This window comes from Magnolia sinica, chromosome 3 (assembly GCF_029962835.1).
Source record: "Magnolia sinica isolate HGM2019 chromosome 3, MsV1, whole genome shotgun sequence".
Classification (NCBI taxonomy): domain Eukaryota; kingdom Viridiplantae; phylum Streptophyta; class Magnoliopsida; order Magnoliales; family Magnoliaceae; genus Magnolia; species Magnolia sinica.
Window position 1 is genome coordinate 124,386,507 of NC_080575.1, and position 14,095 is coordinate 124,400,601.

The window sequence follows — 14,095 nt, forward strand, 5'->3', positions numbered from 1 at the left end:
TTGATGGTCGACACACATCACGATGGGGCCCACACAGCTTGACCTCACGGGAGCTTATCGTGAGGTCGAGCGCATAGTACCTTTTACCATATATATATATATATAATACACACACACACACACACACACACACACACACACACATCTAAGTGGGCCCATAGTAAGGGCCAAAACACCTTGAGTGAGGCTGTAACATCCCCCTTTTTTTTTAACGGTAGGCATCCAAAACCCCATTGTTTCTTACGGTGTGGCCCACTTGAACCTTAGATCAGCCTCATTTTTGGGCCCTTGCCCTAACTTGACCCGACAAGATGGATGGACGGAGTGAATTTTCCACGCCATCTTAGTGGGTCCCACCATGTTTTTTGAAAAAAAAGAAGAAGAAGAAGAAAGTAACATGACATTGCGCGTCACTCCTCTCACTGTAACTAACCCCATCTCCCACTCCTCTCTCCCTTCTTCTTTGGCCAACGCTCACACGACCCAAGCTATGACCATCAACCATTCTTTATGCTGAGACCCATAGCATAATCTATATCGTCTATTATGTTCGGACTTGACTTTGAAGTAATCCCATCAGTTGAAAACTCTCTCCCACGATTCGCGTGAAACCCTTATAACCTGATCTTAGCCATTCCTACCTCTCCATCCAATGGTTCTAAATCTTTTAATGCCTCATGTTTCAAATAACTAATCAAATTCACCCAGAGATCCATTTTGCAGTCCTCTTCTTTTATTTCTTCAAACTGCTTGCTTTAGTTGCAACCTCCAACTCTCTAAATGCTTTAAGAGCTTTCTCCAGCGTCAAAAGTCAGGGGCATCAATGGTGAGAGAGAGAAAAAAAACGTGAGAAACCTCGAGAGTCATTGAATCATTGAGTTGCAGGTTTTCATGACCAGTTGTGGGACGTGATTTAGAGGAAGTAACTCGGAAGGAAAGAACAACAGGCAAGAATAGAAGAATAAGGAAAGAGGGAGAAGAAGAGAAGAAACGAGGAAGAAGATAGGAGAGAATCACCACTGAATTGACTCATCGAGTCGACCCGTCGACTCTTCACATTCAAACAAATTCCAAGTTTAATCCAAACCTTGTATGCGATCCCTAACAGGTAGACTATCCTCTAACCCATCTGATTCAAAATAGTACTCTAGTTAGGGTTGATGATATTGATTCATTGAGTCAACTCACTGAGTTAACTCAGTGAGTCATTAGGTTGAGTACTTAGGTATTGGCTAGAAAATAAAAACGTTAGTTTAATTTATGTATGACCAACAATTGTAATTTCATGACAGATGACTTCATCAATTTACATAAAAACTGTAAAGAGTCACGCTAACTCACTTATTGTATAATGCGTTCAACTGAGTCGAACTGGAGCAGAGTCGGATCGTCAACACGTTAAGACCAATCATACATCAAATTTTATTACACTAAATTAGGTAGGTGATCTTCCCTATTGAAAATTTTACGTTAACATATAAATTGCATTGATTATTTGTTATATATATTCAATTTATTTGATTATTGTCATTAGTTGCATAGTATTTTATTTGATTCTTAATTGCATATTATACAGGTAATTTATTGGAGTTATTAACTAACTTCAATTAATTATCGTTATGTGCTTAAATTGTAATTATTTCCTTACTATTAGATGATGTATAATGTATTTGAATTTACGGGTGCTTTGCCCCAAAAGGATCACCATGTTATTTGTTTATGGGTGCTCTGCCCTAAAAGGATCATTATATTTTTATGGGTGCTCTGCCCAGGGTCATTCCCGAAAAAGATCGGCACGGTACGGTTGCTCTGCCCAGGGTCATTCTCGAAAGGATCGGCATGGGTGCTCTGCCATGGGTGATTCCCTAAAACGATCAACACATACGGGTGCTCTGTCGAGGGTCATTCCCTAAAAGGATCAATACACACGAGTGCTCTGTCCTGGATTGAACCAAAAAAGATTTTATATGATTGTATTGTCTTATTTTGTTATTATGAAATAAAATAAATTGTTATTGTTGTCATGTAAAATGACGATTCAATACTCGTAATTAATCATATTTATTTCATTGAGTTGTATTGGTGTTAAAGTAAAATTTTCAATTATAGGAAGGATGTGACCTTACGAGCTGTCGCGCTCACACCCGTATAGATTATTTTGTAGGGTTTGTATATGAAGAATCAGTTGGGCAAGATTGAAGACTTTTTTCATTATTTATTTAGAAGTTAATTAAAGATCAATGTATATTGTTATTAATTATTTTTAATATCAATGTAATTAAATATTCAATGATTGATTTGTGGATGTTATTTAATGATATTTATTTTGACCTTTTTTTAGTTGCTCTGATTGCCTTGAAAATGCATGAAAATAATGTGGGTTGCGATGTATATTTTGTTTAAGTACAACTCACAGTCTTGAAATTCGGGTTCAGGCCTGGCCAACTCACGTATCGAATTTCGGGGCGTGACAAATTGTATCAGAGCCTAGGTTTTAGATTCTCACGAGGACCTTATATGTATGTTATACTAATGATTAGATTAAGCCTATACTATAATCAATTTGAGGGCATATGATAGAAATTGAATTAGAGAACCGAATATAAGATTTTTTTATTTTTGTGATAAAAATAAAAATAAAAATAAAATATGAACTTAGGATACCCTACGTATCTGTATGACATCAAATATGATATTAATTAGACTTGACAGTTAACTAACAGCCCAAAACTAGACCCTAAGAAATTTTTAAGAATTTTTAGCCTACTACGATGAGTTGGACAACAATAGTAAGCAGAAAACACATGAATTATAAAAATCATAACTAATTAATTATAACTCCATTTAAGGCGATTCAAAATCTCAGTCGTAGATTAACAAGTGCAGTTTTATGAAAAAATAACATAAAAATATAATTTGAAGTCTTTCCTATAGCGATTTTAATTTAGGTGTATACTAGTCATAAATCGTCTGCTTCTGGGCAGACCTAATTTTCCGAATTTTAGGATTTTTTGTAAACCTTAGATTAAGTTAAAATTTTATAGAGCTATAATAGACTAATAGATGCATCGTTATAACTTTTTTTAGATCAATCCGATACTTACAAATACCAGAAACATTAGCAGGAACAATATCTTCATAATCTATTTTATTTTATTTTTTTGTTTTGCACAACAGCCTTGGTACATATCACAACTCTTATTGTCTTGATCTTCATGTGTAAGTCTTTTAGATCATCTAATCTTTCTTGCAATCTTACAAAATCTTCAATGTATTAATTAAAAAATATATATAATTAAATAAAATAAAATTAGACCAATCCAATGTTTGAAACTATCAAGTGCATCAAATGGAACAGTATTTGCACTTCAACTTCAATATATATCTCAATACCGTCCTTGTTAAACCATCACATATACCAACTCCAGCCACCAAATCCTTCATTGGAAATCAAATAAATCTTTTGTGAAACACATTTTCAACCGATCATATATTGTACTTGTAAATGACTTGAGTCATGTCACTCTACCATAAACGTCTGACCCGATGCCTTTAGAGTGGATCACTTGCAAATAGAGTAGCTAGGACCTAAAATATTTTTAGGTTGCTTTGGTTATACTGACCATGATCACACTTCTACATCACTACTGTTAAAATCCTGCTACAACTGTGGATATGAAGACCATGTTGTATGTCTATGCACGACCCCTTCCTCTTCGCCAACCGTAAAATCAGGGACCACCTAATCAAGTCTATAAGCCACCTCCACAGAATCGGTTGTCATCCATGTAACAAAGATCTGCACTGCACTTTTCAGCGCAATCATCATCTCGAGATCACCTCCACCATATTTTAAAAAGTGTCATGGTCGCAACCGAGGTCATAACCATAAAGACACCCACAAGACATGTAACATCCTGGATTTTCACTGTTTTGGATTTTCAAAAATTCTTAAATTTTTTTATTAATTAACTTATAATATCACTTAATAGCCATTAACACTCAATGTTAGTTTATACAGGGGTGATACCAGTAAAGAACCGCACAAGTCCAAGTAATTAACCGTAGGAAGCCAACGAATCCGCCCGATAACTGGAACATCAACTTTAACCCCATGATTTACTCACATATGGCCCAAAATCTAACTGACTCATCGCTAACTGATCAAGACAATCATAATTAAATTAAAGATCTAACCGAAGCCGAGTCAGATAAGGCCCAGATCTTAACTAATAGACAAATAAACCCGATTGTTATTTTAGCCTAAAACCGATGGTTTAAAGTAATCATGACTAAATCTCCTTTCACTAGTTATAAATAGGCCACACTATGAACATAGTTAATCCAAACCCTAATCATTGCCCACAAGAAATCTTAATACCTAATTCATTATAGAGATGTCCCGATTTCCCGAACAAGCTCTAGATTGCTCGTTGGTGGACCACTAGTTACAAAACTATAGAATAATGTCCGTCTTACTAGGCTTGACGTCCATCGCAGGAGTTAGACCTTGGTGGTGCCTAGAACCGCTCAACTTGGGCCAAAGGATAAGTGCATGAGAAGTGCAAATACCCTAAAGGAAAAAGGTGTAACTTAAGTGAACTGGGTCGTCCACTCTTATGCAAAGATGATGGTTTCGAACCGTAAGTTTACGACCAAACTTCACATGTGGAGTAAGGATATTTCTCTATTCATATCGGTATAGCCGCAGCCCCGATTGACTATCGATGACCGTTGAACAGACTTTTAATCATACTCGTCGATCGACGCATCCAAATGACAGGCCGTTTGTGTCTGTGGGTAGATCATCGCTAGGGTCAACTATCCAACGGTGGGTGTCAATTCCTATGGCCCATAGTGGGCCCTAGAGGCTAGAAAAACCTTCTCATAGGGTTAGTATAGTAAAAACCCAACACTTGGGGCCATTTGCACCAAATCTGGAATTATAAAAGGGGCTTCTTTTGGGCACCTCTCTCCCCATACGATTTTGCCCTTTAAAAAAGGAAAGAGAGAAGAGAGAAAAGGGAGAAAGAAGAAAAGGAAGAAGAGAGGAAGGGAGAGTAAAGTAGAGGGATGGTAGGCCATTGCTCTAGTGGGGCCCAAAGGAGACCAATTCTTGTAACTCCTCACCTATTCCTCAACAAATCCTTTACCCACAACCAGAAGAGCCTCTTTCCACCGATTGAGTAGGTAAAACCCTCATCTCTTATAAATTCCTCATGTTGAGGGTGGATTCACATGAGATTCTAACATGCAAGTACGTTGTCTTAGAATTCCGGCCGATCGACATCGAGTTCGGCGTTCCTAAGTCGTTTTTCAAGTCTTCAACGATCCATAGGTGCGAACTATTAACCTTATGTGGCCTAGCACCAATTGTAGTATGAGTCTAATGATTTTGTTTATGTGGATGACATATTTGGAGAATCTAAAGAAACCCAGGAATCGTATAATTGTTGGAATTGTATGGAATTTCCATGTTTTAGTTCTCATATGATGTTGTTCATGCCTCTCACATGCTCGGTTACAATAGATGATTTCATGTTCATGTCTTGTATGATTTTCTTATATGGTGTTGCTTTATAACACGTATGATTCATTAACTCTTGTGCATTTAGGCTCTACGAGATGCAGGAAGTGCTTAACTTCCTCACTAACCCACACAACACACACGCACCTTGTTCATAACGTTGTTAGCTTGCTTGTAGAAAAACCTAAATTGTGTGTGATAGATATGGATGCATGATATTACCTATGCTAGTTGATAACGCTGATGTTTAGCATGATATGGATGATTATCAACCCTTGGGTTGGTCAGGAAATGAGAAGAGTAAGGGTGGTCCCGTTGGTAGGACTACCCTGGACTAAACCCATGGGTTTAGGCGAGTGTGGACGGGTGACAGTAGTTAGACTACATGGGTCGCCCGTACCTGATGTTGTCTGTCGCGTGCTTGCTTGAACTTGTGCGATATAGTTTATTTACTTATCAATCTTACCTGTTAACCTTGATTGCTCACATATGTATGGAACCTAGAACACTCTACAACCGTTGTAGTCCATCGATAACCAATTGAAGCCAATCCACCATCTCGTGAGTAAAGTATGGTGGAATGAGACACTGTGTCCGCGTTGTCGGCCTACGCTGGGGTGACGCGCCTCCCTGTAGTGACAGCGAGTGATCCCTTTCTCTCGACACTCCCCATGTGCTTGAAGTTGGGGATGGGGAACCCGAGGGGATCAAGGATCGCGGAATCTCGGCCTCACATGTTGGGGGGTCTTGGCTTCGCAACTAGTTCAGGGCATTTGATATGCGGGGTGTATCAGATTCCCCAACCTGTTGGATGAATAGATTTTACTAAGAACCCAACTAACACGATCACATTACATCGCACTAGTTAGGGTGGCGACTCGGTAGTCAAGGTCGCTTTGAGGGAGTGTCAGTCATACGTGATCGTTAGATGAAGTCGCTCGAGGGAGTGTTGTGGCGAGGGCATGCATCATATCATCTATCATGCATATGCATTAGTAAGATTAGTTGGGTATTTATGAATGATTATTTTTCATAAATTTATAATGTAATTGATGTCTGTTATAATTTAAGATTAATAGCACCCACTGAGTTAATCACTCACTCCCACTCTGGGACGGTGTTTTAAAACACCAACCAGACTTTCTAGTAGATGCAGGTGACGCTGAGTACGAGGAACCTGACGGCACAAGCTTAAACGAGGAGGACGAGTTGTCCTACTTTCAGTTGATGGGCGGCTCTCCATCGACTTGTCAGTCGGAATTTAGATCACTGAGTTGTGAACTCAGCTTTATTCTTTTTAGACATATCATTTTTTTATGATTTTTGTTGGGCAACGCCTTGTGCGACCCATTTATATTTTTTGACCTGTATATATATTAGATCTCTTTCATTTCAGTAGACTTATGTGGTTGTACTTCATGTTCAGAAAATTTTAGGCTCGCAATTAAACCCGATTAAACGTAAACTAATAAAAATTGGATATAAGTGATGTCCTGGGACTCGGGAGTCAAGCGTATGCACGACTCCCAATTTTCAGGGCGTTACAAGACATCTCAAGATCACACCAACCATCGCACAATATATCTAGTGAATAGGAAGTGGATATCACCAATCCTCGCACTGGTAACCACAACACTTGAGGTTAATCACAACATTCAAAATCGTAACCATAATGCATGAAGACTCAACCACAGGAATGGGTTCTCCATGACCGTACTAAGTATCTTAGCAACGACATCCATCGTACACATCACATTATAGTCATATCAAGGACCACGTCGACAATCTCAACAGCTACATCAACAATGACAACAGTGGGAACATCATAGGTCTCCACGACGCTCATGTCCGCCCAATGATACATTACCACACCACGAAAGGAGGAGCAAATTTCAACACTTGGGTATGTCAGCCACCATTTAAGAGAATGACAAAACTATAAGAAACGTCAACGCAAGCATTGCCAATTGCATACATTCCATGAGATTCGACGACAAACGTTATTGTAGTAAATTTTGGGGACGAAATTTTATTAAGGGGGTAGAATGTAACATCCCTTTTTTTTTAAAATGGTAGCTATCTCAAACCCCATTGTTTCTTACGGTATGGCCCACTTGAACCTTGGATCAGCCTCATTTTTTGGCCCTTGCCCTAACTTGACCCGACAAGATGGATGGACAGAGTGGATTTTTCACGCCATCTTAGTGGGTCCCACCATGTTTTTTGTAAAAAAAGAAAAAGAAAACAAGAAAGTGACATGACATTGCACGTCACTCCTCTCACTGTAACCAACCCCATCTCCCACTCCTCTCTCCCTTCTTCTTCGGCCAGCGCTCACACGACCTGATCTATGACCATCAACCATTCTTCATGCTAGGACCCATAGCATAATCTATACCGTCTATTATGTTCGGACTTTGAAGTAATCCCATCAGTTGAAAACTCTCCCCCACGATCCGCTTGAAACCCTTATAATCTGATCTTAGCCACTCCTACCTCTCCATCTAATGGTTCTAAACCTTTCAATGCCTCATGTTTCAAATAACCAATCAAATTCACCCAGAGATCCGTTTTGTAGTCTTCTTCTTTTATTTATTCAAACTGCTTGCTTTAGTTGCAACCTCCAACTCTCTAAATGCTTTGAGAGCTTTCTCCAGCGTCAAAAGCCAGGGGCATCAATGGTGAGAGAGAGAGAGAGGGAGAGAGAGAGAGATCATAAGAAACCTCAAGAGTCATTAAATCATTGAGTTGCAGGTTTTCATGACCAGTTGTGGGGCGTGATATAGAGGAAGTAACTCAGAAGAAAAGACAGAACAGACAAGAATAGAAGAATAAGAAAAGAGGGAGAAGAAGAGAAGAAACGAGGAAGAAGATAGGAGAGAACCACCGCTGAATCGACTCATCGAGTCGACCCGTCGACTCTTCACATTCAAACAAATTCTAAGTTTAATCCAAACATTGTATGCGATCCCTGACAGGTAAACTATCCTCTAACCCATCTGATTTAAAATAGTACTCTAGTTAGGGTTGATGTTATTGATTCATTGAGTCAACTCACTTAGTTAACTCAGTGAGTCGTTAGGTTGAGTACTTAGATATTGGCTGGAAAATATAAACGTTAGTTTAATTTATGTATGACCAACAATTGTAATTTCATAACAGATGACTTCATCAATTTACATAAAAACTGTAGAGAGTCACACTAAGTTACTTAGTGTATCATGCGTTCAACTGAGTCGAACTAGAACAGAGTCAGATCGTCGACATGTTAAGACCAATCATACATCAAATTCTATTACATTAAATCAAGTAGGTAATCTTCCCTATTGAAAATTTTACGTTAACATATAAATTGAATTGATTATTTGTTATATATATTTAATTTATTTGATAATTGTCATTAGTTGTATATTATTTTATTTGATTCTTAATTACATATTATAGAGGTAATTTATTGGAGTTATTAACTGACTTCAATTAATTATCGTTATGTGCTTAAATTGTAATTATTTTCTTATTATTAGATGATGTATAATGTATTTGAATTTATAGGTGCTTTGCCCCAAAATGATCACCATGTTATTTATTTATGAGAGATCTGCCCTAAAAGGATCATTATATTTTTATGGGTTCTCTTCCCAGGGTCATTCCCGAAAAAGATCGGCACGGTACGAGTGCTCTGCCCAGGGTCATTCCCAAAAGGATCGGCACGGGTGCTCTGCCTTGGGCGATTCCCTAAAACGATCAACACACACGGGTGCTCTACCTTGGGTATTTACCCTAAAAGTTTATTCACCAGGTGCTCTGCCGAGGGTCATTCCCTAAAAGGATCAACACCGGTGCTCTGTCGAGGGTCATTCTCTAAAAGGATCAACACACACGGGTGCTCTGCCCTGGATTGAACCAAAAAGGATTTTAGATGACTGCATTGTCTTATTTTGTTGTTATGAAATAAAATAAATTGTTATTATTGTCATGTAAAATGACGATTCGATACTCGTAATTAATTATATTTATTTTATTAAGTTGTATTGGTGTTAGAGTAAAATTTTCAATTTTGGGAATGATGTGACCTTACGAGCTGTCGCACTCACACCTATATAGATTATTTTGCAGGGTTCGTATATGAAGAATCAGTTGGGCAAGATTGAAGACTTTTTCCCTTATTTATTTAGAAGTTAATTAAAGATCAATGTATGTTGTTATTAATTATTTTTTAATATCAATATAACTAAATATTCAAAGATTGATTTGTGGATGTTATTTAATGAAATTTATTTTGACCTTTTTTTAGTTGCTTTGATTGCCTTGAAAATGCATGAAAATAATATGGGTTGCGATGTATATTTTGTTTAAGTACAACTCACAATCTTGGAATTCGGGTTCGGGCCTGGCCAACTCGGATACCAAATTTCGGGGTGTGACAAATTGGTATCAAAGCCTAGGTTTTAAATTCTCATGAGAACCTTAGATGTATGTTATACTAATGATTAGATTAAGCCTAGACTAGAATCAATTTGAAGGCATATGATAGAAATTGAATTAGAGAACCAAATATAAGATTTTTTTATTTTTGTGATAAAAAATAAAAACAAAAATAAAATATAAACTTAGGAAACCCTATGTATCTGTATGACATCAAATATGATATTAATTAGGCTTGACATTGAACTAACAGCCCAAAACTGGACCCTAAGAATTTTTAGTCTACTACGATGAGTTGGACAACAATAGTAAGCAGAAAACACCTGAATTATAAAAATCATAACTAATTAATTATAAATCCATTTAAGGCGATTTAAAATCTCAGTTGTAGATTAACAAGTGTAATTTTATGAAAAAATAATACAAAAATATAATTCTAGGTTTCTCCTATAGCGATTTTATTTTAAGTGTATACTAGTCAGAAATCGTTTGCTTCTGGGCAGACCTAATTTTCCAAAATTTAGAATTTTTTATAAACTTTGGATTAAGTTAAAATTTTATAAAGTTATAATAGACTAATAGATGCATCGTTATAAAATTTTTTAGACCAATCCGATACTTGTAAATACTAGAAACATTAGCAGGAACAATATCCTCATAATCTAATTTTATTTTATTTAATTTTTTTTTTTTTGCACAACAACCTTGGTACATATCACAGCTCTTATTCTACCGATCTTCATGTGTAAGTCTTTTAGATCATCTAATCTCTTACAATCTTACAAAATCTTTAACATACTAATTAAAAAATATATATAATTAAATAAAATAAAATTAGACCAATCCAGTGTTTGAAACTATCCAATGCATTAAATGGAACAATACCTTCAACATCAGAAATTTTTACACTTCAAATTTAATATATATCTCAGCACCGTCCCTGTTGAACCATCACATATGCCAACTCCAACCACCAAATTCTTCCTTGAAAATCGAATAAATCTTTTGTGAAATACATTTTCAACCGATCATATATTGTACTTGTAAATGACTCGAGTCATGTCACTCTATCATGAACGCCTGACCCTATGCCTTTAGAGTGGATCACTTGCAAATAGAGTAGCTAGGACCTAATGTATTTTTAAGTTGTTTTGGTTATACCGACCATGATCACACTTCTATATCACTACTGTTAAAATCCTGCTACAACTGTGGATATGAAGACCATGTTGCATGTTTATGTGCGACCCCTTCCTCTTCGCCAACCATAAAATCAGGGACCACCTAATTAAGTTTATAGGCCACCTCCACAGATGGGTTGTCATTCATGTAACAAAGATCTGCACTGCACTCTTCAGCGCAACCATCATCTCAAGATCACCTCCACCATATTTTAAAAAGTGTCATAGTCGTAATTGAGGTCATGACAGTAAAGACACCCACAAGACATCTTAAGATCACACCAACCATCCCACAACAGATCTAGTGAATAGGAAGTAGATATCACTGATCCTCGCATTGGTAACCACAACACTTGAGGTTAGCCACAACATTCGAAATCGCAACCATAGCGTTTGAAGACTCAACCGCAGGAACAGGTTCTCCACGACCGTACTAAGTATCTTAGTAACGACATCTGTCGTACACGTCACATTGTAGTCATATCAAGGACCGTGTCGACAATCTCAACAACCACATTAACAATGACAACAGTGGGAACATCATAGGTCTCCACGACGCTCATGTCAGCCCAAGGATAGATTACCACACCATCAAAGGAGGAGCAAATTTCAACACTCGGGTATGTCAGCCACCATTTAAGAGAATGACAAAACTAGAGGAAACACCAACGCAAGCACCCCCAATTGCATACACTCCATGAGATTCGATGACAAACGTCATTGTAGTAAATTTCGAGGACGAAATTTTGTTAAGGGGGGTCAAATGTAACATCCTTTTTTTAAATTTTATTTTAATGGTAGGTATCCTAAACCCCATTGTTTCTTTGGGTGTGGCCCACTTGAACCTTGGATCAGCCTCATTTTTGGGCCCTTGCCCTAACTTGACCTGACAAGATGGATGGACGAAGTGGATTTTCCACGCCATCTCAGTGGGTCCCACCATGTTTTTTGAAAAAAAAAGAAAAGAAAAGAAGAAAGTGACATGACATTGCACGTCACTCCTCTCACCGTAACCAACCTCATCTCCCACTCCTTTCTCCCTTCTTCTTCGGCCAACGCTTGCACGACCCGAGATATGACCATCAACCATTCTTCATGCTGGGACCCATAGCATAATCTATACCGTCTATTATGTTCGGACTTTGAAGTAATCTCATCAGTTGAAAACTCTCCCCCACGATCCGCTTAAAACCCTTATAACCTGATCTTAACCACTCCTACCTCTCCATTCAATGGTTCTAAGTCTTTCAATGCTTCATGTTTCAAATAACTAATCAAATTCACCAAGAGATCTATTTTGCAATCTTGTTCTTTTATTTCTTCAAATTGCTTGCTTTAGTTGCAACCTCCAACTCTTTAAATGCTTTAAGAGCTTTCTCCAGCGTTAAAAGCTAGGGGCATTAATGGAGAGAGAGAGAGAGAGAGAGAGAGAGAGAGAGAGAGAGAGAGAAACCTCAAAAGTCATTGAATCATTGAGTTGTAGGTTTTCATGACCAGTTGGGGGACGTGATATAGAGGAAGTAACTAGAAGGAAAGACACAACAGGCAGGAATAGAAGAATAAGAAAAGAGGGAGAAGAAGAGAAGAAACGAGGAAGAAGATAGGAGAGAACCACCGCTGAATCGACTCATCGAGTCGACCCGTGGACTCTTCACATTCAAACAAATTCTAAGTTTAATCCAAGCCTTGTATGCGATCCCTGATAGGTAGACTATTCTCTAACCCATCTGATTCAAAATAGTACTCTAGTTAGGGTTGATGCCGTTGATTCATTGAGTCAACTTAGTGAGTCATTAGGTTAAGTACTTATAAATTGGCTGGAAAATAGAAACGTTAGTATAATTTATGTATGACCAACATTGTAATTTCATGACAGATGACTTCATCAATTTACATAAAAACTGTAAAGAGTCACGCTAAGTCACTTAGTGTATAATGTGTTCAACTGAGTCGAACTGGAGCAGAGTCAGATCGTCGGCACGTTAAGATCAACCATACATCAAATTCTATTACACTAAATCAGGTAAGTGATCTTCCCTGTTGAAAATTCTATTACACTAAATTGAATTGATTATTTGTTATATATATTCAATTATTTGATTATTGTCTTTAATTACATATTATTTTATTTTATTCTTAATTGCATATTATAGAGGTAATTTATTGGAGTTATTAACTGACTTCAATTAATTATCGTTATGTGCTTAAATTGTAATTATTTCCTTATTATTAGATGATGTATAATATATTTGAATTTACGGGTGCTTTGCTCCAAAAGGATCACCATGTTATTTGTTTATGGGTGCTCTGCCCTAAAAGGATCATTATATTTTTATGGGTGCTCTGCCCAGGGTCATTCCCGAAAAAGATCAGTACGGTACGGGTGTTCTGCTCAGGGTTATTCTCGAAAGGATCGACACGGGTGCTTTGCCTTGGGTGATTCCCTAAAACGATTAACACACACGGGTGCTCTGCCCTGGGTATTTACCCTAAAAGTTTATTCATCAGGTGCTCTGCCGAGGGTCATTCTCTAAAAGGATCAACACCGGTGCTCGACCGAGGGTCATTCCCTAAAAGGTTTAACACACACGGGTGCTCTGCCCTGGATTGAACCAAAAAGGATTTTAGATGACTATATTGTCTTATTTTGTTGTTATGAAATAAAATAAATTGTTATTGTTGTCATGTAAAATGACGATTTAATACTCGTAATTAATCCTATTTATTTTATTGAGTTGTATTGGTGTTAAAGTAAAATTTTTCAATTTTGGGAAGGATATGACCTTACGAGCTGTCACGCTCACACTCGTATAGATTATTTTGCAGGGTTTGTATATGATGAAGAATCAGTTGGACAAGATTGAAGAATTTTTCCCTTATTTATTTAAAAGTTAATTAAAGATCAATATATGCTGTTATTAATTTTTTTTGAATATCAATGTAACTAAATATTCAATGATTG